The sequence below is a fragment of the Sorex araneus genome, chromosome 4, assembly GCF_027595985.1.
Source record: "Sorex araneus isolate mSorAra2 chromosome 4, mSorAra2.pri, whole genome shotgun sequence".
Lineage (NCBI taxonomy): Eukaryota > Metazoa > Chordata > Mammalia > Eulipotyphla > Soricidae > Sorex > Sorex araneus.
In genome coordinates this window covers 72,409,766-72,430,758 of record NC_073305.1, presented here as the reverse complement: position 1 = coordinate 72,430,758, position 20,993 = coordinate 72,409,766, and the positions used below count along the sequence as shown (strand labels likewise).

The 20,993-nt window shown below is 49.4% G+C and overlaps 1 non-coding gene across 1 annotated transcript; it reads left to right on the top strand.

Moving 5' to 3' along the window:
* The first annotated feature begins 18,858 nt into the window (after window positions 1-18,858).
* Window positions 18,859-18,962, top strand: LOC129404610 (U6 spliceosomal RNA). The gene has a single exon (XR_008629992.1). It is a non-coding gene; the product is annotated as a U6 spliceosomal RNA (small nuclear RNA).
* The last annotated feature ends 2,031 nt before the right edge of the window (window positions 18,963-20,993 follow it).

Genomic DNA, 20,993 nt, shown 5'->3' with positions numbered 1-20,993 from the left:
AAGAAGAAGAAGAAGAAGAAGAAGAAGAAGAAGAAGAAGAAGAAGAAGAAGAAGAAGAAGAAGAAGAAGAAGAAGAAGAAGAAGAAGAAGAAGAAGAAGAAGAAGAAGAAGAAGAAGAAGAAGAAGAAGAAGAAGAAGAAGAAGAAGAAGAAGAAGAAGAAGAAGAAGAAGAAGAAGAAGAAGAAGAAGAAGAAGAAGAAATTGTTTAAGTATCAGGCAGGAAGAGGAGGGGCTGCTGACCTGCTGACTGGGGGGGCTTGGAAGGACCACAGATGCAGTACAGCAGGGACAACTGCCTGGTTCCGCGTACGGCCTCCTGAGCCCTGCCAGGCCTGATCCTGAGCACAGAGGCAGGAGCAAGCCCTGAGTGCAGCTGGGTGTAGCCCCCAAACCAAAATCAAATAAAATGAAGGGGTCCAGGAGAGCTCAGCCCTGCCCCCCAGCCCCCTCCCAGGGTGCTAGAGTCCCCTGCACACCTGCAGAGTGTGGGTGTGACTCAGCACACACTGCGGGTGGCAGAGCCCCGAGAGCTCTGCCCCTGAAGTGTGCGAGCACCAGGCACGACACAGCGTGAAGGGGGCTCGGGCTGCCCCGAGATGAAAGCCAGCTAACACCAAGTGCTGGGGAGGACTCAGGCAACGGGAGCTCATAGCGGTCACCATGTGGATCGCAGGACTTGGTCCCTGTGGAACACAGGCTGGCGTTTCTCACTGTTAAATATAGCGTGTGATCCAGCCCTTTTTTTCTGAGGGGTTTACCCGAGAGGAATGAAAACATATGTGCACACATATGCTCACGGCGGCTTCCTTCATGATTACCCCACACTGCAAACAACACAAACACTCATCAGCTGATGCGTGGAGAAGCCAAATGGGACTCCACACAATGACTATCATTCAACAATTAACACGGAAGGAGCAGGGGCCCAGGCCAGGTGTGCAGAGCGAGGGACCCGGCTCCAGGCTGCGGCTAGGTGCATCTCCTTATGTGACTTTCTGCAAGTTTCAAAATTCTAGATCAGGGGCCAGAGGGATATAGCACAGGGTGTTAAGTCATTAGTCTTAACAATGGTAGAGCCTGGTTCAATTCCAGGTACTTCGTACGGTTCCTGAGGTTCTTTCAGATGTGACCTCTGAGTACAGAGCTAGGAGTAAGCCCTGAGCACAGCTGGATGTGGTATAAATGTCAAAAGCAAAGAAATAAAAAAGGAGAAAGAAAGAAAGAAAGAAAGAAAGAAAGAAAGAAAGAAAGAAAGAAAGAAAGAAAGAAAGAAAGAAGAAGGAAGGAAGGAGGGAGAGGAAGGAGAGGAAGGAAGGAAGGAAGAAGAAAGAAAGGAAGGAAGGAAAAAGGGCCGGAGAGATAATACAGTGGTGGGGAGGGCATTTTCCTTGCACACTACTGATCGGGTTCAATCCCTGGCATCCCATATGGAGAAATTCCTGAGTGAAGAGCCAGGAGTAAGCCCTGAGCAACGCCAAAAAGGAAAAAAGAAAGAAAGAAAGAAAGAAAGAAAGAAAGAAAGAAAGAAAGAAAGAAAGAAAGAAAGAAAGAAAGAAGGAAGGAAGGAAGGAAGGAAGGAAGGAAGGAAGGAAGGAAGGAAGGAAGGAAGGGCAGGAAGGAAGAAAAGAATGGATAGCGGGAGAGTACCCAGCACTGTGGCTCATGGCAGTCTGACCCCCATAGTATCTGCTCCCCCAGGAGCACCGCTCAGAGTGAGCCTGAGCACTGAGCCAGGAGTAGCCCCTGAGCACAGCCAAATCACCGAATCACTCAACACAAAAGAGGCCTCCTGGGAAGCCTCTGCAGCAGCGGTGTGAAGGCAGGAGGGCGGTGGAGGGGCGTTGGACCCGTGGGTGGCTGTGAGTGGGTCTGCAGGTGCGGAGCCAGGCTCGCTCGGCCCCTGGGAGTGTGTGACTTAAACCCAGAATCCTCCGGGAGCCCCGGGGCTGAGGAAGGAGCCTGAGCCGAGCGGGTCCTGGGCGTAGACAGGCCCCTCCTGGGAGCAGGAAGCGCGCGGGGAGGTGAGCCCTAGGACCGGCTCTGGGGCTGTCACTGCGCGCCAGGGCCCAGGGCGCCTCGCCTGGGGCTTTCTCTAGGCGGGCTCGCAGGGCCCCACCGACACTGTCCAGGCGCTGCGCTGGGCAGCCCAGGCCCTTCCGCCCGGCCCCTTTCCGCCCAGCCCGTCCCGCTGCGCCCTGGGGCCTGTGTCGCCTCTCTGCAGCCTCAGCCTTCGGGGTGCCCCCACCAACGCCTTCCCTTCACCCCGCTTCCCAGCCGCCCAGCCACCGGTCCCTCCCCCGCCTCTGACCATGCGGCCCCCACCCCAGCCCTGTCCCTGGCGCCCAGAGCCTTCCCGCCTGGCCTCAAGGCTCCCAGTCTCCCCTCTGCTTCATGACCTCACTTTTCTTTTTCTTTTCATTAAAAAAAGGTGTTTCGGTGACATGATATGAACATACTATAAAATTTTCCGTTCACACCATTTAAAAGTGCAATTCAAGGGCTGGAGCAATAGCACAGCGGGTAGGGCATTTGCCTTGCACGCGGCCGACCCGGGTTTGATTCCCAGCATCCCATATGGTCCCCTGAGCACTGCCAGGAGTAATTCCTGAGCGCAGAACCAGGAGTAACCCCTGTGCATCACGGAGTGTGACCCCAAAAGAAAAAAAAAGCAATTCAGTGATCTTTAATATTTATATATGTATAATACAATATATTTATAAAAATAAATATATAACATTTATTGTGCATTTATTATATTTATTTTATATGCTTTTTATTTATCATTATATGCTTATATATTTGTTATTTATTAATTATGTTCATTACATTTATTATATGCTGTATATGTACTGTAGCACTGTAGCCCCACTCGGCACGTGCCCTGAGCTCCACCCTCTGAGTGCTGCCCCCAAACAAAAATAAAATAAAACAAAAAGAATTGGAAGAAAGAAAGAGGCTCCCAAGTGTAGGACTCCCAGCTGCCAGCACCTGAGAGGCGTCGCCACGCGAAGGCCCCGCCCCCGCTCCCCACACGGACTGCAGAGACCTGAAGTTGTTCGTCCATCAAAGCGCTGCCCACAGAGGGTGATGCCCGAAAATTGCTGGGGGAAGGTGTGCCGAAACGTCTGTGACCCTTTCAGAAAAGGCCCCACTCGGCACGTGCCCTGAGCTCCACCCTCTTTAAGGGTCGATTTGCTCAAACAGAAAGCAGCCCAGCTGCACCCAGGCCATCACTCTCCCGGGACCATCCCAGCATCCCAGGCCAGGGAAGTGTCTGTCCCAGGGATCCCCCAGAGGGCAGTTCCCGGGAGAGTGATGCCCTGGGTGCAGCTGGGCTGCTTTCTGTTTGAGCAAATCTACCCTTAAAGAGGGTGGAGCTCAGGGCACGTGCCTCTTTCTTTCTTCCAGTTCTTTTTGTTTTATTTTATTTTTGTTTGGGGACAGCACTCAGTGGTGCTCAGAGCTTACTCCCGGCTTTCAGCATCAGGGATCACTCCCGGAGGGTTCCGGAGACCACACGTGATGCCAAGGATGGAACCCAGATCTGCTGCATGCGAGGCTTATCCACTGTGCTACTCTGGGCCCTGTCTTTTTTTTTTTTAAGTTAATTTAAGGGGGCTGGAGTGATAGCACAGTGTGGAGGGCGTTTGCCTTGCATGCGGCCGACCCGGGTTCGAATCCCAGCATCCCATATGGTCCTCTGAGCACCGCCAGGGGTGATTCCTGAGTGCATGAGCCATCGCAGGGTGTGATCCAAAAAGCAAAAAAACAAAAAAGTTCATTTAATTAATTCTCTGCTTGGGGTCATACCCAGTGGTGCTCGGGGCCTCCTCCTGGCTCAGGGACTGTGTGGGATGCAGGGAACAATGCAGGACAGGCAGCAAGCAAGGCAGCGCCTGACCCACTGTGCCATGGCTTCGACTCTTTCTGCTTTTCAGTTCCCTCTTCCGTCCTCTTTGTCTCACTTTTGTGGCAGGGTGTGTCCCACGCCTGACCATCTGTGATGCTCATCAGGCGTCATGCTCCCGTCTCTCTGGCAGCCCCACGCGGTGCCTGCGAGCCAGCTCAGTGTTCCTGCTGCCCCACGGCCAGAGGTGACGCTGAGGCAAAGCTCAGCCCTTTGTGCTCGCATCCCAGTCCTGGGCCTCATTCATCTGCGTGAGGTCCCCACGTCCTGGCTGTGGTGCTGGCTGAGGGCTCTGGGGGGCTCACACTCCTTGCCAGGGTCATGCTTCCTGCCTGTGGCACTCAAGGTCACAGACAACAGAGGGGCTAGTCCCTGATTGGCACACTTGGGGACCCCACGCTGGCAAGAGGGGAGTTCCCAGCCCCTGAGCTCTTACTCGAAGCTCCTGGCCCCTCTATCTTGAGCTCAGAGAGGTGGGTCCATGCTCCTGGGGATGGTGGACCTGTGGTCCCCAGCTCCATGTGGGGGCTGACTGCAGGCACCCACTTCCTGAGTTGCAGTTCTGGAGCCTGAAGTCTCAGATGCAGGTGCTGATGGGGCTGGTGGGGCAGGGCAGGACAGCTCTGCCCTGCCCCAGGGACGGAAGGCCCAAGGACATCTTTCTACTGTGCCAGCCTGTCTCTGAGTCCAAATTTCCCGTCAAAAGAATGAACAAGAGACCAGAACGATAGAGCAGTAGGGAGGGCGTTTGCCTTGCAAGTGACCTCATATGCGGCCGACCTGGTTCAATCCCCAGCATGCCATATGGTGCCCCATGCACTGCCAGGAGTGATTCCTCAGTGCAGAGCCAGGAATAATCCCTGACCATTGCCAGGTATGTCCCCAAAAAAACTTAAAAATAAAAAAGGATTAAGGGCAACCCTGGAGACCTCCTCCTGACTTCATGGAACTGAAAGAAGCCTCAGTTTCCCCCTGCAAGTTGCCGCAAGCTGACTCCATTCCACACTTTAAATATTCTTCCAAATTCCTGGGATCTCTTTAAACATGGGAAACTACCAATTTCCCAAGATCATAGATTCTGCCCCAGAACTTAGACTCACAGGAAACTAAGGGATAATGGGCAATATTTCTGCAAATGGTCAAATTAAAAACCTAAAAGGCTTTAAAGTCAGGCTTCTCTGTAAAATCCTCACATTCTCCGTCACTCTTATCACCTGACAAGTAACCCAAACACACAGTTTTTCTATTAAAAAAAAAGTCATATTGAGCTTGTTAGTCCTATACTAAGTTCCTCCCCAGCAAGGGAGTTTCTGTCTCTTCTATGCTGCAGTAAACTTTTCTATTTTCTAACTCCTGTGTCTGGGCATAATCATTATTAAATATTTTCATTCTTGAAGACACTGAAGAACTGAGAGCCTCGGATGAGCACAGGGACCCCCCTCACACTGCTGCTGCTGCTACTCCTGCATCAGAACCACTGAAACCTTGACCACCGCCTTGGGGACCCTGTTTCCAAATAAGGTAATGTAAGTGCTGGGGGGGGGGGCGCAGTCAGCGCCTTAATGGTGAACTGGGGGGAGGGAGTATAATTCACTCCTGCATAGCCTCCCAAGGTAGCCACTCAGACATGAGCTCAGACATGAACCAGAATGGGGTGGGGTGGCGTGCAGACACACAGTGTGAGTAAGGTAGCAGGAAGCTTCTGAAAAGCATTCAGAAGGGGGCTGGGGAGAGTTAAAAGGGGGGAACAGCAGGTTTTGCATTTGGTTCCATCCCTGTCAGCAATCCTTGAACAGCTGGGGGAATCCTCCAAAACAAATCACAATATCACTGTGTCACTGTCATCTCGTTGCTCATCAATTTTTCTCAAGCAGGCACCAGTAATGTCTCCAAGTGAGACTTGTTACTGTTTTTGGCATATCAAATATGCCATGGGTTGCTTGCCAGGCTCTGCCATTCGGGCAGGATACTCCTGGTAACTTGCTGGGCTCTCGGAGAGGGGCAGAGCAATTGAACCTGGGTTGGCTGCATGCAAGGCAAATGCCCTACTAGAAAAAAAAAATCTAGAGGGAGAGGATAATGCGTGCCCAGGAAGTGCCTGTTAGCCTGGGTTGGTCCAGGAAGGCCTCGCTGAGGGAACTTGGAGAAGACCCTAATCCTGGCAGTCAGAGGGAACAGCAGGCAGCGGCTCCCTCCCCCCACTGCTGGTGTAGAGAAGCAGTTCTCTAGGGAGAAGAGCCCAGGTCCAGAGAGTGCAGCTGGAGGAGAGCTGCTGAGAGGCCATAGGGGGGATGCGCACCTTATGGAGGGGGGCAGGAGCTGGACAGGGCCGATGTCAGGGACCAGAAGGTTTGCGTTTGGGGCTGAGCACTCTGGCCTCCCATGACTCTCTGAGCCACCTCACGCCTGAGGACAAACTCCTTACAGAAGGCAGCAGGAGTGAGTGCCCCGTCCTGGGGATGTAAATCCAGATGGAAGATCTCCCGGCAGAACACAGTGAAGAGGCTGTAGTACCCCAAAAGTTTCAGCTCACTGGGGACCAACCTCATGATTTTCAGCTGTAATCGCTCATTAGGTCTTTTCTCTTTCCCTCTTATAAATCCAAAGAAAATAATCACTCTTTGCCTTGAAACTCAGGGGCCCACAGGGTGGTTTTTCCCGTGGGGCAGATAGTGCACATCGTGTTCCTGTCTTCCACCAGGTGGCAGTGTTTACCTGGTCTTGGGGCCAAATTGACAACCATCGCACGTCTTATTTTATTTATTTTTATTTTTTCTTTTTGGGTCACACCCGGCAATGCACAGGGGTTTCTTCCTGGCTCTGCACTCAGGAATCACCCCTGGCAGTGCTCAGGGGACCATATGGGATGCTGGGAATCAAACTCGGGTTGGCCACATGCAAGGCAAACGTCCTACCCACTGTGCTATTGCTCCAGCCCCACGTCTTATTTTTAATTTTGGTGTTTAGAACACACCTGGCAATACTCAGGAGTTACACCCTGGCGCTATGCTTGGTAATAATTCCTGGTGGTGCTCAGGGGACCATATACAGGACGGGGATAGGGGATAGAACCGGAGTTGGCTGCATGCAAGGCAGACACCTTATAACCCCTTACTATCTTTTGGACCCAATTTAACTTAAAACTGACTATTAAAAACCTGGCAGTACAAAGAGAGAATGTCAAAGGAGGACTATGTTGAGAGAGTTGAGGGAAAACAAGGAAGGGATTTTTTGGTTGTTTGTTTTGGGAGCCACACCCAGTGGTGCTCAAGGCTTACTCCTGGCTCAGCCAGCACTCAGGAATCACTCTTGGAGGTGCTCAGGATACCAAATGGATGCCGGGTATTGAACCTGGGTCAGCCACATGCAAGGCAAGTGCTCTAACTGCTGTACTATCTCTCCAGCCCCAGGAAGGAACTTTATAAAATACATTGTGTAAAAAAGAGAATGTGGAGACAGTATGGATTTTGCCCGCTGAATCTGAGCATCTCCATGATGAAAGATGGGGCATGAAGAAGAAAGTGTTCTGGGCTGGGGTTTGCTCCAGTAGCAACTGTATGCCTTGAATCTAGACCTGAGGTCAGCCTCCACATTACAAAAGGAAAAAGTAAAGGGGGTAGAGGGCTGGTGGAGAGAAGGTTCTCTTACAAATAAGAAGTGTTTAAAGGATTTTGCCCATGAAAAGGTGAAAATGTTTAAGTTGCTTTTTTAGTGCACAAAAAAAAAAAAATGGGGGCTGGAGCACAGCGGGTAGGGCATTTGCCTTGCATGTGGTTGACCTGGGTTCGATTTCCAGCATCCCATATGGTCCTCCTAGCACTGCCAGGAGTAATTCCTGAGTCATGAACCAGGAGTAACCTCTGTGCAATTCCGAGTGTGACCCAAAAAGAAAAAAAAAATTCTTGTTTTCCAGAGAGCTAGCAAATAATGGTTGCTTACAGATGGCTTTGTAGCATAAATATGGCTTCATTAAAAGAAATACACGTCAGCCTCAGTACTGAGACCCAGATAATTAAATCTTCAGTTTTCTTTTTCATTTTCACATCAAAATTACATAATTTTAGGGACTGGAGTGATAGTACAGTGGGTAGGGCATTTGTCTTGCAGGAGGCCAAACTGGGTTTGGACCCTGGCATCCTATATGGTCTCTGAGCACTGCCAGGAGTAATTCCTGAGTACAGAGCCAGGAGTAATCCCTGAGCATCACCAGGTGTGGCCCCAAAGCAAAACAGAAATTTATGCACATTTTACTAAAACAAAAAATAAAAAAAACCCACCAATTTTATTATGAAAAAATTTGGGAGGCTGAAGCGATAGTAGGGCACATCAAAAAGAGATGAGTAGATCAAGAATCTGTGGTTCAGGGGCTGGAGTGATAGCACAGCAGGTAGGGCGTTTGCTTTGCACTCGGCCAACCCGGGTTCGATTCCCAGCATCCCATATGGTCCTCTGAGCACTGCCAGGGGTGATTCCTGAGTGCAGAGCCAGGAGTAACCCCTGTGCATTTCCAGGTATGACCCCCCCCAAAAAAGAATCTGTGGTTCATCTGCACAAAGGGACAAAGTGGAGTCATGAGATCTGCTAACGGATGGACATGGGTAGACACGGAGAGTTCCATGCTGAGTGAAATGAGTCAGAGGGAGAGAGACAGGCAGAGAATGATTGCACTAATTTGTGAGTAAGGAAACAAAGACAACAGAAACAAAGGCCAGGAGAGCCGGTCATTAACAGGAAGCTTGCACTGTGGGGTGCGGGGCTGGGTCAGAGAAGGAGCCGCTATGACAGTGACAGAGGGAAGTGACCTCTCTGGACAAGAACTGGGTGCTGGAGGAGGGAAAGGGATACCCATGATGCCCTCTCAGTCACAGGATTGCAAGCCACAGAGCCTAAAAGGGAAAAGAAGAGTCTTGTATAGAGGCAGCCTGGTGTGGGGGTTGGGCGGGCAGGAGGGAATTGAGCACATACGGTGCAGGGAAATAGACACTGGTGACAGGATGTGCTCTAATATACTAACTTTGTAGCTTTATATCAGGGTGATTCAAGAAATTTTAGCAAAAAAACTATAATTAAACTAAATTATAAAAGTATATTAGAGACCGGAGCGATAGCACAGCAGATAGGTTTCCTTGCATGCGGCCGAGCCGGGTTCAATTCCCAGCATCCCATATGGTCCCCAACCACTGCCAGGAGTAATTCCTGAGTGCAGAGCCGGGAGTACCCCTGAGCATCGCCGGGTATGACCCAAAAAGAAAAAAAAAAAAAGTTTGAATTTTTTTTTTTTTTTTTTTTTGCTTTTTGGGTCATGGTCACACCTGGCGATGCTCAGGTATCACTCCTGGCTCTGCACTCAGGAATTACCCCTTGTGGTGCTCAGGGGACCATATGGGATGCTGGGAATCAAACCTGGTTCAGCCGCGTGCAAGGCAAGCGCCCTACCCGCTGTGCTATCGCTCCAGCCCCCAAAATTTTAAAACTTTTAAAAGAGGGTACTTGCTTTGGGCATAGCTCAGGCCTGTTTGATCCCCAGCAGCGGCAGCTCATATGTTTACTTGAGTGCGCCAGGAGTGATCCTGAATGCAGAGCCAGGATTAAGCCCTGAGAGTCCTGGGTGTTCGCCCCCACCCCCTGCCCCCCAATTTCCCTTTCCCTTCTCAGTTTTTGTTGTCTGTTCAATGCCCAGCCCTCAAGCTTGAGCTACAGTGCTCAGGAGCTCACACTCTTGGCTGCAGTGCACTGGGGTCACCCACTTCTGCTGCTGCTGGAGTCCGGTGGCAGAGCACCCTGGATTGCACTCGAGTGTGGGGTTGTACCAGGGATCAGCCCCTCAGCCTGCAGGAAGGCGCTCTGCCCTGGCCTCCCCCAGATCATTTCTTCATGCCAGGAGCCTTGTGTGCAGTTGTGAGTGGACGCAGAGTGGCCTTGCAGGAAGGGGCAGAGCAGACCTCAAGCCTCGTGGTGACCAGCTCAGCTCTGTGCCTGCCAGCCTAGGATGTGGACGGCCAAGATGCTGCTCAGAGCTCCCTCCCCACAATCAGGAAAGGTGCTGTGGGCACGTGCTGTGGAAGGATGGAGCATAGTGCCCTGGGGCTGGAGAGACTGTACCGAGGGAGGCGTTTGCCTTGCATGCAGCCAACGATGGGGGTCCCTAAACCCCATCAGCAGTGACCCCTGAGCACAGAGCCGGGAGCAAACCTGAGAATCTCTGAATGTGGTCCCCCAGCCCCTAAAGAACAAAGGGAAGTGGCTCAGAATCCTTCACAATGCAGCCAGCCATGCACTGAGACCATCCCAATGGCTGCTCCAAGTAGCCCAGAGCCAGGGGGTCCCCCTCTGAAGCAGACGCCCTCTGAAGCCTCCCACCCCTCTTTTCTGATTCTCTGATGAGTGTCTTGGTCCCTGTGGAACCTTCCTCTGCTGTGCATGGTGACCCCCCAGCCAGGCTTCACGGGCCCAGCCCCCCGGCCTGGCGCTCCTTTCCTCTCGCACTTGCCTTTCAGTTGGCTTTGTTTCTTTCTTTTTTAAAAATTTTTAATTAGAGAATCACCGTGATGTACAGTTACAAACTTATGAACTTTCATGTTTGCATTTCAGTCACACAGTGATCGTTTACATTCCTCCACCAGTGCCCATTCTCCTCCACCAATGTTCCCAGTATCCCTCCCACCACCACCCCCAACCCCCACCACCCCACCCTGACTCTGCAGGGCATTCCCTTTTATTCTCTCTCCTTTTGGGTGTTGTAGTTTGCAATAGAGGTATTGAGTGGCCTTCATGTTCGGTCTATGGTCTACTTTCAGCTCGCATCTTCCAACCCAAATGGGTCCTCCCGACATCCTCTACTTTGCTTTGTTTCTGAAATAAGCATGAGTTCCTGACTTTCTCAAAAGCCTGGGCTGTGAAGGCAAAGGATGCTTTCCTCAGTTTCTGTGTTGACTGTGCGCACCACAGAATTTCTGTGGTTCTGCAGCCATGATCCCAGGCTGGTCCCCCCAGGCACAGGCACACAAAAACAATTACATTTTTTTGAGGGGCACACCCAGTGGTGCTAGGGAGCTATCCCTGGGCTACTCCCAGATGTGCTCAGGAGACTGAGTGGTGCCGGTGACAGCCCGGGTCTCCCTCACGCAGAGTCTGCTCTTGGCCCTTTTTACTGTCTCCTGGCCCTTAGCAATGGCTACTTTAGGGGCTGGAGCCATAGTACAGGGGAGGGCATTTTCCTTGCACATGGTCGACTGGGTTTGATCCCCAGGACCCCATATGGTCCCTGACTGAGCACTGCCAGGAGTGATCCCTGAGCATCGCTAGACGTGACACCTCCTCCTCCTACCCCCCATCCCATATGGTTATTTTGGAGCGTGATGGTGCATTTACTCACACATGCACTCATTGGGGCGGGGAGGTGCAGGCAGCCTGATGTGTGTGTGGATGGGGAGGGGGTAAACCAAATGTAAAAACAAGTGCTCTTAAAAAAACCCCTAACAGGGCTGGAGTTCTTGGCTGTGGCTGGCAGCCCGGGTGGTGGAGCAGGGGCCGAGAGGGTGTGGCCACTGCCGCAGACAACAGAGCCTTGTGGCCTCCTTTCTGAGGCCAGAAACCCCACGTGGGTATCATAGGGTCATAACGGAAGGGCTGGGGCCGGGGACATAGCACAGTAGGGAGGGCACACATGGTCCCGAGGCTCTACCTGGAGTGACCTCTGAGCACCGAGCCAAGAGTAAGCCCAGAGCATGTTGTGTGTGATCCCAAACAACAACAACAATAACAACAGCAACAACAGCAGCAAGGAACTCTGCTTTGCCCATGACCTTAAACCCCCAACACTCCCAACTCTTCCTGTATGAGTTTCTAACCCCAATGCGCGAGTAAGATTCAGCGCTGGGGTGAAACATGAGTTTATCATCTCAGGCTGATCTGATTCCTCCCCCCCCGCCCCACCCCAACACATTCTTTAATTTTTTTCCTCCCGTCAATATTGTCTCAAGTAATTTGCCTTCAAGTGGCCTTACTTGGGTGCTGGTAAGAGAACCAGCAGGCCTGGAGCAGTAACACAGCAGGTAATGTGTTCGTCTTGCGTGCAGCCAACCCAGGTTTGACTCCTGAATTCCCATACGGTCCCCTGAGCCCCACCAGGAGTGAACCCTGAGTGCAGAGCCAAGAGTAAGTCTTGAGCATCGCTAGGAGTGGCCTAAAAATATAAAATATATATATAAAAATATAACAAGAGAGCGAATTGGCGAGCCAGCCTGGCACCTATGTGGCTTGGCCTTATTCCTGGTCCCCAGGGATGAGTGGCCACCTAAAACAACCCACTGGGACTGGGGTGTGTCGGGAGCTGAGCTGGCCAGTTGTCCTGCTGAGTGCCGGACACTTGGAGGGAGCTGTCCCTGAGAGCAGGAGCACCCTGGACCCTCAATTGCTGAGACCCTGTTTCACTTCAGGGCATCAGCGGCCCTCGCCTCAGAGACCAAAGCATGCACAGCCATCCTGCCTTCACTGTCGGGGACTCTGGGTTCATTTGAGGCATGATTGACAGGACCCTCCTGAACGTGACCTGTCTCCTCCTGAGAGGGTTTGCATTTGTAGGAACATCATTGCACACATCAGATGTGTTTCAGATTTGTTTTCGGTTCAGCCTGTCCTGGGTTTGGAACTTGGTTTCATTGTCTTTGGAATTTGGTTTTATTCTTTGTTTTAGATTTGCTTTTGCCCTGTATTCCGTTTCACGATGAGGAATTCATTTTTATTTTTATTTATTTATTTATTTTTTATTTTATTTTATTTATTTATTTTTTTTTGCTTTTTGGGTCACACCTGGCGATGCACAGGGGTTATTCCTGGCTCTGCACTCAGGAATTACCCCTGGCCGTGCTCAGGGGACCATATGGGATGCTGGGATTTGAACCCAGGTCGGCTGCGTGCAAGGCAAACGCCCTACCTGCTGTGCTATCTCTCCAGCCCCTATTTATTTTTTAAAACATGGTTTTTATTTTTTATTTTTTTTCTTTTTGGGTCACACCCGGCAATGCACAGGGGTTACTCCTGGCTCTTTCAGGAATTACTCCTGGCGGTGCTCAGGGGACCATATGGGATGCTGGGAATTGAACCCGGGTCGACCGCGTGCAAGGCAAACGCCTTACCCTCTGTGCTATTGCTCCAGCCCCAGGAATTCATTTTTAATACCTTCTGGAAGCCCCCTGGGCTCTGGCCTGGCAGGCTAGACCACCTTGAGTAAAAGCAAAATGGGCCCTTAGTGAAGAAAAAATAATTTTCTACTGTAACACAGCTTGGCCTGCTTATGTTAGGAATAAGGCGAGAGGGTCCCTAAGTGGGTCTCTAAATGACTGCACTATCCTACGGTGAGAATCATTTTGTCAAAGAGCTGGTAAATGGAAAGACATCCCATGTGTCCAGGCTCTTGTGTCATTGCACATAACAGGAATTCCTCTCAGGAGGGATCCTGCTTAACGGTGCAGAGAGGAGGAGAAAACATTAATCTCTCCGATAGCAAAATCTGGAAAGAAAGAAATGAAAAGGACAGAGATTTTCAGGAGAATTGGAATCACCCTCCTGTCCTTGGCCCTATGCCCTGGTCAACCATGGCGCCACCTCCGCACTGCATCTGCTGACCCTCCCTCTAGCACCCGCGTTCCCACCCATGGAGGCACGCTGACTCCTCAGCCCCAGAGAGTGGGCAAAGGTGAGGGGCAAAGGTGAGGGGCCACTATCCCATGCCAACTACAGTTTTAACGTTAGGAAATTCAGGTTTAAGAGATAAAAAGGAGTTTTAGGGGCCGGAGCGATAGCACAGCGGGTAGGGCGTTTGCCTTGCACGTGGCCGACCCGGGTTCGATCCCCGGCATCCCCAAGCACCGCCAGGAGTAATTCCTGAGTGCAAAGCCAGGAGTAACCCCTGAGCATCGCTGGGTGTGACCCAAAAAAAGAAAAAAAAGAGATCAAAAGGAGTTTTAAGTGCTCTATAAAATTGAAGTTAATACAACTCATCAAGAAGATCATACACCATGACCAAGTGGGATTCATCCCGGGGATGCAGGGATGGTTTAACATCTGGAAATCAATCAACATAATCCATCATATCAACAAAAGTAAAGATAAAAACCATATGATCATATCAATAGATGCAGAGAAAGCATTTGATAAGATTCAACATCCGTTCATGATGAAAACTCTCACCAAAATGGGTTTTGGAGGAACTGTCCTCAAGATAGTCGAAGCCATCTACCACAAGCCTACGGCAAGCATTATCCACAATGGAGAAAAACTAAGGGCCTTTCCTCTAAGATCAGGCACAAGACAAGGATGCCCACTCTCACCACTTCTCTTCAATATAGTACTGGAAATACTTGCGATAGCTGTTAGACAAGAAAAAGAGATTAAGGGCATCCAGATAGGGAAGGAAGAAATAAAACTCTCACTATTTGCAGATGATATGATACTATATCTAGAGAAGCCCAAAGCCTCTACTAAGAAACTCTTAGAAACAATAGACTTATACAGTAAAGTTGCAGGCTACAAAATCAATACCCAAAAATCCATGGCTTTCCTATATACAAACAATGAGGCAGAGGAAAGGGACATGAAAAAAGCAATCCCATTCACAATCATGCCCCAGAAAATCAAGTACCTCGGAATCAGCCTAACCAAGGATATAAAAGACCTCTACAAAGAAAACTATAAAACGCTACTCCATGAAATAAAAGAGGACATGAGAAAATGGAAACATATACCTTGCTCATGGATAGGGAGAATCAATATTGTCAAAATGGCAATACTCCCCAAAGCATTATACAGATTCAACGCAATCCCTATAAGGATACCCATGGCATTCTTCAAAGAAACGGATCAAGCAATCCTAAAATTCATATGGAACAACAAACGTCCAAGGATAGCTAAAACAATTCTTGGGAAAAAGACGATGGGAGGCATCACCCTCCCCAACCTCAAACTTTACTACAAAGCAGTAACAATTAAAACAGCATGGTACTGGAACAAAGGCAGATCCATAGACCAATGGAACAGGGTGGAATATCCCTATACACAACCCTAAATGTATGATCATCTAATCTTTGATAAGGGAGCAAGAGATGTGAAGTGGAGCAAGGAAAGTCTCTTTAACAAATGGTGCTGGCACAACTGGACAACCACATGCAAAAAAATGGGCTTAGACCTTGACCTGACACCATGCACAAAAGTCAGATCAAAATGGATTAAAGACCTCAACATTAGACCACAAACCATAAGGTACATTGAAGACAAGGTTGGCAAAACCCTCCACGATATTGAAGATAAAGGTATCTTCAAAGGTGACACAGAACTAAGCAATCTAGTAAAAACAGAGATCAACAAATGGGACTACATTAAACTAAAAAGCTTCTGCACCGCAAAAGATACAGTGACCAGAATACAAAGACCTATCCACAGAATGGGAAAGGATATTTACACAATACCCATCAGATAAGGGGTTGATATCAATGGTATATAAAGCACTGGTTGAACTCTACAAGAAGAAAACATCCAACCCCATCAAAAAATGGGGCGAAGAAATGAACAGAAATTTTACCAAGGAAGAAATACGAATGGCCAAAAGGCACATGAAAAAGTGCTCTACATCACTAATCATCAGAGAGATGCAGATCAAAACAACCACGAGATACCACCTCACACCACAGAGACTAGCACACATCCAAAAGAACAAAAGCAACCGCTGTTGGAGAGAATGTGGGGAGAAAGGGACCCTTCTACACTGCTGGTGGGAATGCCGACTGGTTCAGCCCTTCTGGAAAACAATATGGACGCTTCTCAGAAAATTAGATATTGAGCTCCCATTTGACCCAGCAATACCACTGCTGGGAATATATCCTAGAGAGGCAAAAAAGTATAATCGAAACAACATCTGCACATGTATGTTCATCGCAGCACTGTTTACAATAGCCAGAATCTGGAAAAAACCCGAATGCCCTAGAACGGATGACTGGTTGAGGAAACTTTGGTACATCTATACAATGGAATACTATGCAGCTGTCAGAAAAAAGGAGGTCATGAATTTTGTATTTAAGTGGATCGGCATGAAAAGTTTCATGCTGAGTGAAATGAGTCAGAAAGAGAGAGACAGACATAGAAAGATTGCACTCATCTATGGTATATAGAATAACAGAGTGGGAGACTAACACCCAAGAATTGTAGAAATAAGCACCAGGAGGTTGACTCCGTGGCTTGGAGGCTGGCCTAACATTCTGGGGAAAGGGCAACTCAGAGAAGGGATCACCAACTATAATGTAGTTGAAGGCCATGTGGGGGAAGGGAGTTGCGGGCTGAATGAGGGCTAGAGACTGAGCACAGTGGCCACTCAACACCTTTATTGCAAACCACAACAGCTAATTAGAGAGAGAGAACAGAAGGGAATGCCCTGCCACAGTGGCAGGGTGGGGTGGGAGGAGATGGGATTGGGGAGGGTGGGAGGGATGCTGGGTTTACTGGTGGTGGAGAATGGGCACTGGTGAAGGGATGGGTTTCCGAACTTTGTATGAGGGAAGCATAAGCACAAAAGTGTATAAATCTGTAACTGTACCCTCACGGTGATTCACTAATTAAAAATAAAAATTAAAAAATTTAAAAAAGAGAGAAAGAAAAAAAAATTTAAAAAATTTTATTAGTGAAAAAAAATGAAAACTCACAATATAAACGCACATTAAGAGAGAACCTACACAATAATTTCTATAAAATAAATAATTTCTATAAGATAAAACTAAAAAAAATTGAAGTTAATAGATAAAGAACCGTAACTGCATATTAGGAGAATAACATACATATTTATAGTGAGAAGGGATGTGTAAAGGAAAATACTTTCTTAGAAGAATTCTGTCTCAAAGTAAAATCAGTTATTTCTAAAATGGGAGAAAAAAAACATAGACTGTTGAGAAAACAATCAAAGGAATGTTTACCCTTTAAACTAAAGAAAACAATCTAAGATGCAGCCTCTTTCCTCTAAACTCTCTTATATTTTTAATATTTTTGGGGGGTTTGGGTCATACCCAGCGATGCTTAGGGGTTACTCCTGACCCTACATTTAGGGTGGTGCTCTGGGGACCACATGATATCAAACCCTGGTCAGCCACATGCAATGCAAGTCCCACTGTACTATTGCTGCAGCCTCTGAACTCCCTTTTGAAAGATTATTTGTAGGGGGCTGGATGGATAGTACAACGGGTAGGGCATTTGCCTTGCGTGCGGCTGACCCAGGTTTGATTCCCAGCATCCCATATGGTCCCCTGAGCACCGCCAGGAGTAATTCCTGAATGCAAAGCCAGGAGTAACCCTTGTGCATCGCCGGGTGACCCCCCCAAAAAAAAGAGATTATTTGTAATCTTTTAAAGTATATGTAAGATTTTGTTTAGAGGCTAAGGCCTAAAGGTAGAGTGCTTGCTTGGCTTGCATGCCGCAGACCCAGGGTTTGACCCCCCAGTATCCCACATGTTTCCCCATGCCTGAGCACAGAGGCAGAAATAAGCCCTGAGCACCTCCAGGTGGACCAATACCTACCAAAAAAAAAAAAGACTTCTTTAGGCTATCTAAGCTCTATATTCTGTCTGAAAATTGTAAACAAAAAATTTTTTTAATAAAAATGTTATTTTATTGAATCACCATGTGGAAAATTACAATGCTTTCAGGCTTAAGTCTCAGTTATACAATGCTGAAACAACCATCCCTTCACCAGTGAGTGCCCATATTCCACCACCAAAAAAAAAAAAAACAAACCCAGTACACCTCCCATCCCGCCCCCCTCTCCCCTCCCTCCCCGTAACTGATAAATTTCACTTTACTTTCTCTCAGGAGGGGAAAGGTATTTCTCTCTCGAGAGCGCCTCTTCCTTGCCGGGGCTGAAGGGCGTGGCGACCACCATAGTATGACGACCACAGATGAGAGTTACAAGCTTGCAATGATCCAATATCTGGAAGAAATCTCCCTGGACTTAGTTGCTAAAGTACAGAAATCCAAAACCGCGTGGCCTCATATCTCTTCACAACAGGTCTGACTCGAGTGGGGAACTCCTAACAATAATAGTGAGGTTTTTGTTGAAATATTGAATGTAACCAAAACAAAAAAAATTTTAACTTTAAAAATGAGTGAGATAGTATTGGAGAAATAATACAGGGGTTAAAGTACTTACCTTGCCTGCAGCTAGTTCCCGGTTAAATCCCAAGCACCACATATAGTTTCCCGAGCATTGAGAGGAGTCACTCCTGAGCAGAGGGACAGGAATATCCCTCAAACACTCCTGGGTGTGACCCAAGCCCCCTTCATCCACAACCAAATGTGACTGGAATAAATGAAAGAAGTCGTAGGTAAATAGAGGAGTTGACTGATTGAAAGGTCAGGAACTCATGCTTACCACTTAGGAGCTCCGGGTTCAATCCCTGACACTGGAAAAAGTGGCCCCCAAAGCAAACACAGGGCTGAAGGCATAGTCCAGGGGCTGAGGGACTTGTTTTGTGTGGAGCAGATTCTAGTTCCATCCTTGGCACTGAATATGGTCTCCAAGCCCCTACCAGGAGTGCCCAAAACAGACAGCTGTGAGTAGCCAAGAAACAACCAGCCAAGCAAAGAGCAAAGGTCTGAAAGCACATTTCTCCAAAAATGATAGGTAAATAAATGATCAGTAAGTGCATAAAGAAGTGTTCAGCACGTCGTTCATTAGAGCAATATAAATCAAAACCATAATACACCTACTACAATGGCTACAACAAGAACAGGAAGAAAATGCTGGTGCCGATCTGGTGACGCTGGAACCCTCGTCCACTTTGCCTTTCACAGTTGCTGGTTGGACTGTGAAATGGTTCGGCAATATAAGCTAGCTGGTCAGTCCAAAACTGAATCAGAATTATCAATTGGACCAGTTATGCTTTCCTACCTAGAGAATTGGAAGCAGTTGATCCATGCCCGCTTTGGCCACACAGAGTAATATTGGAACAATCCATAGAAGATTAGTGTGGCCCCATGCAAGCATGACATGAAAATTCCTGAAATGTTCCAATGATTAAAAAAAATAGAGGGGGCCAGAGATATAGCCGGCAGCAAGATGGGGCTTGCCTTGCAGGAGCCGACCTGTGGTCAGTTCTGCGCCCGCCTGCCTCTGGGGCACTTCCCCTTGGCCACTGTCCTAGTATCCCCCAACTTACAGCACCCGCCCCAGTGTCAAGCTGCTGCAGTCTCCTGCTTGGTTCTGTTGCCTTGGGTGTTTGTGATTCTCTTACTAAGGGTCTAAAATGCTCCTTTTGTGGGGGATGGGGTCACACCCAGTGATGCCCAGGGGTTACTCCTGGTTCTTCACTCAGAATCACTCCTGAAGGGCCTCAGGGACCACATGGGGTGCTGGGGACTGAACTCAGGTCAGCAAGTACCCTCTCTGCTGCGCTGTGGCTCTGGGCCTGAGATGTTCTGACACAGACTGACCCAGGCCGAGGGCTGTGGACTGCAGCAGCTGACCCCTCGAACTCTTGCTCCCTGGCTGGCACTTTGTTGAGCTGTTCAGACAACAGTATACAAGGACCAGATGCCTGACCTCGTCCTATGGGTCTCTCTGGTTCCTTTCCTGGCTTTGGGGGTGCAGGAAGACCTGCCCTGTTCTCTTCCCCAGGAAGGGAGACTGATGCTAATAGACTCTGGCCTCTTGACACCCCCACAGCCCTGCCCCAGACCCACCTGCCGGCTCCTTGGTGCCAAACCTCAGTGCAGCCAAGAATTCCCCGTGTAGCTGCTGCTGGAGGGAGGCGTCCTCCACGAGCTGCCTGGGACAGGTGAGGAAACTGAGTCAGGGTCTCATCTGGCCAAGTACCCGGGGGACCGTGGCTGGGGGCCCGTGACCCTCCCACTTCCCCACCCGGCTCTCTGCTCTTAATGGCAGGGAAGGTGCAAAGGCCTCTGGTGCTTCGCACTGCACCTCCCGGAGGCTGGCAGGTGGCCGGCAGAGCTGATCTGGGGAACAGCTTAAATCAGTGGGAAGCTGCAGGAGGGGCCCTAAGTATGCTGGGAGGACCGTCTGTCCCTCTCCTCCGCTCTAGGTGGTCTCTGTCCTCTCTATCAACCTGAGACCATCAGACTTGCTGTCCCTGACCTCTTGGGGTGCTTGTTCCTCCCTCCTCCCTCTCTAGCCCTCCACCCTCCCCTATACCCCTCTCTCCTGGGTATTTGAGGGTAGCTCCTGGCAGTGCAGGCATGGAACCCAGGCTTCTGCTGGCAAAGCATGTGCCATAGTGGGTTTGTTTTTTGCCTTGCACACAGAGGCCCGAATTTGATCCCCAATATCCCAAGGCCGCCATGAGTGAGCGCTGAACACAGAGCCAGGAGTAAGCCCGAATTCTGTTTTTATGAAACATCCAGAACTGTTGAATCTACAGGAATAGGAGGCAGCCTGGCGGTTGCCATGAATTAGGAGGAGGGGAAGTTGCAAGTGACAGTAAGTGAGTCAGGGGTTCCTGGGTGGGGGCATGGGTGTCATATGGTGCAGCTGAACTGCGTGCCACTGAAAATGTAGTAAATGCCACTGGATTGTTCACTTAAAACTGATCACAACAGTGCAGCTAGTATGTATTTTACCACAATCAAAGCTACCACATTAAATCAGATTGTGTGGATTAAAGCCCCCCTCTAGCGCGGGGGAGAGAACTCACGGAGACCCCAGATCCATTCCCGATACAGTGTGACATCCCTGAGCAACAATGGGGTGGCCTGGCGGCCCCAGCACTACTGGGCCCAAGAAACAGGCCTGAGAATCTCTGGGAACAGAGACACCACAAATAAAAACAAATAAAACCCTTTCCGGGCTCCCCAGATGTCTCAAAGTAACCCAGATTCCCGAGTGGGACCGTGGACTGCCACTGGCGGGCTGTTGTCACCCTCTCTTGTCCTCTGTGAACCCCCAGGCTTTGCACGGCCAGGCCCCTTCTTCGTCCTTGAGGCCACTCCCTCTCTCCTTGGCACGGGGGACCCTCAGCTGCCCCCGCCCCAGCACAGGCTCTCGTCCAATCTGGAAGTGAATGTGTTTATTTACAACCAAGAGGCCAATTCTCTT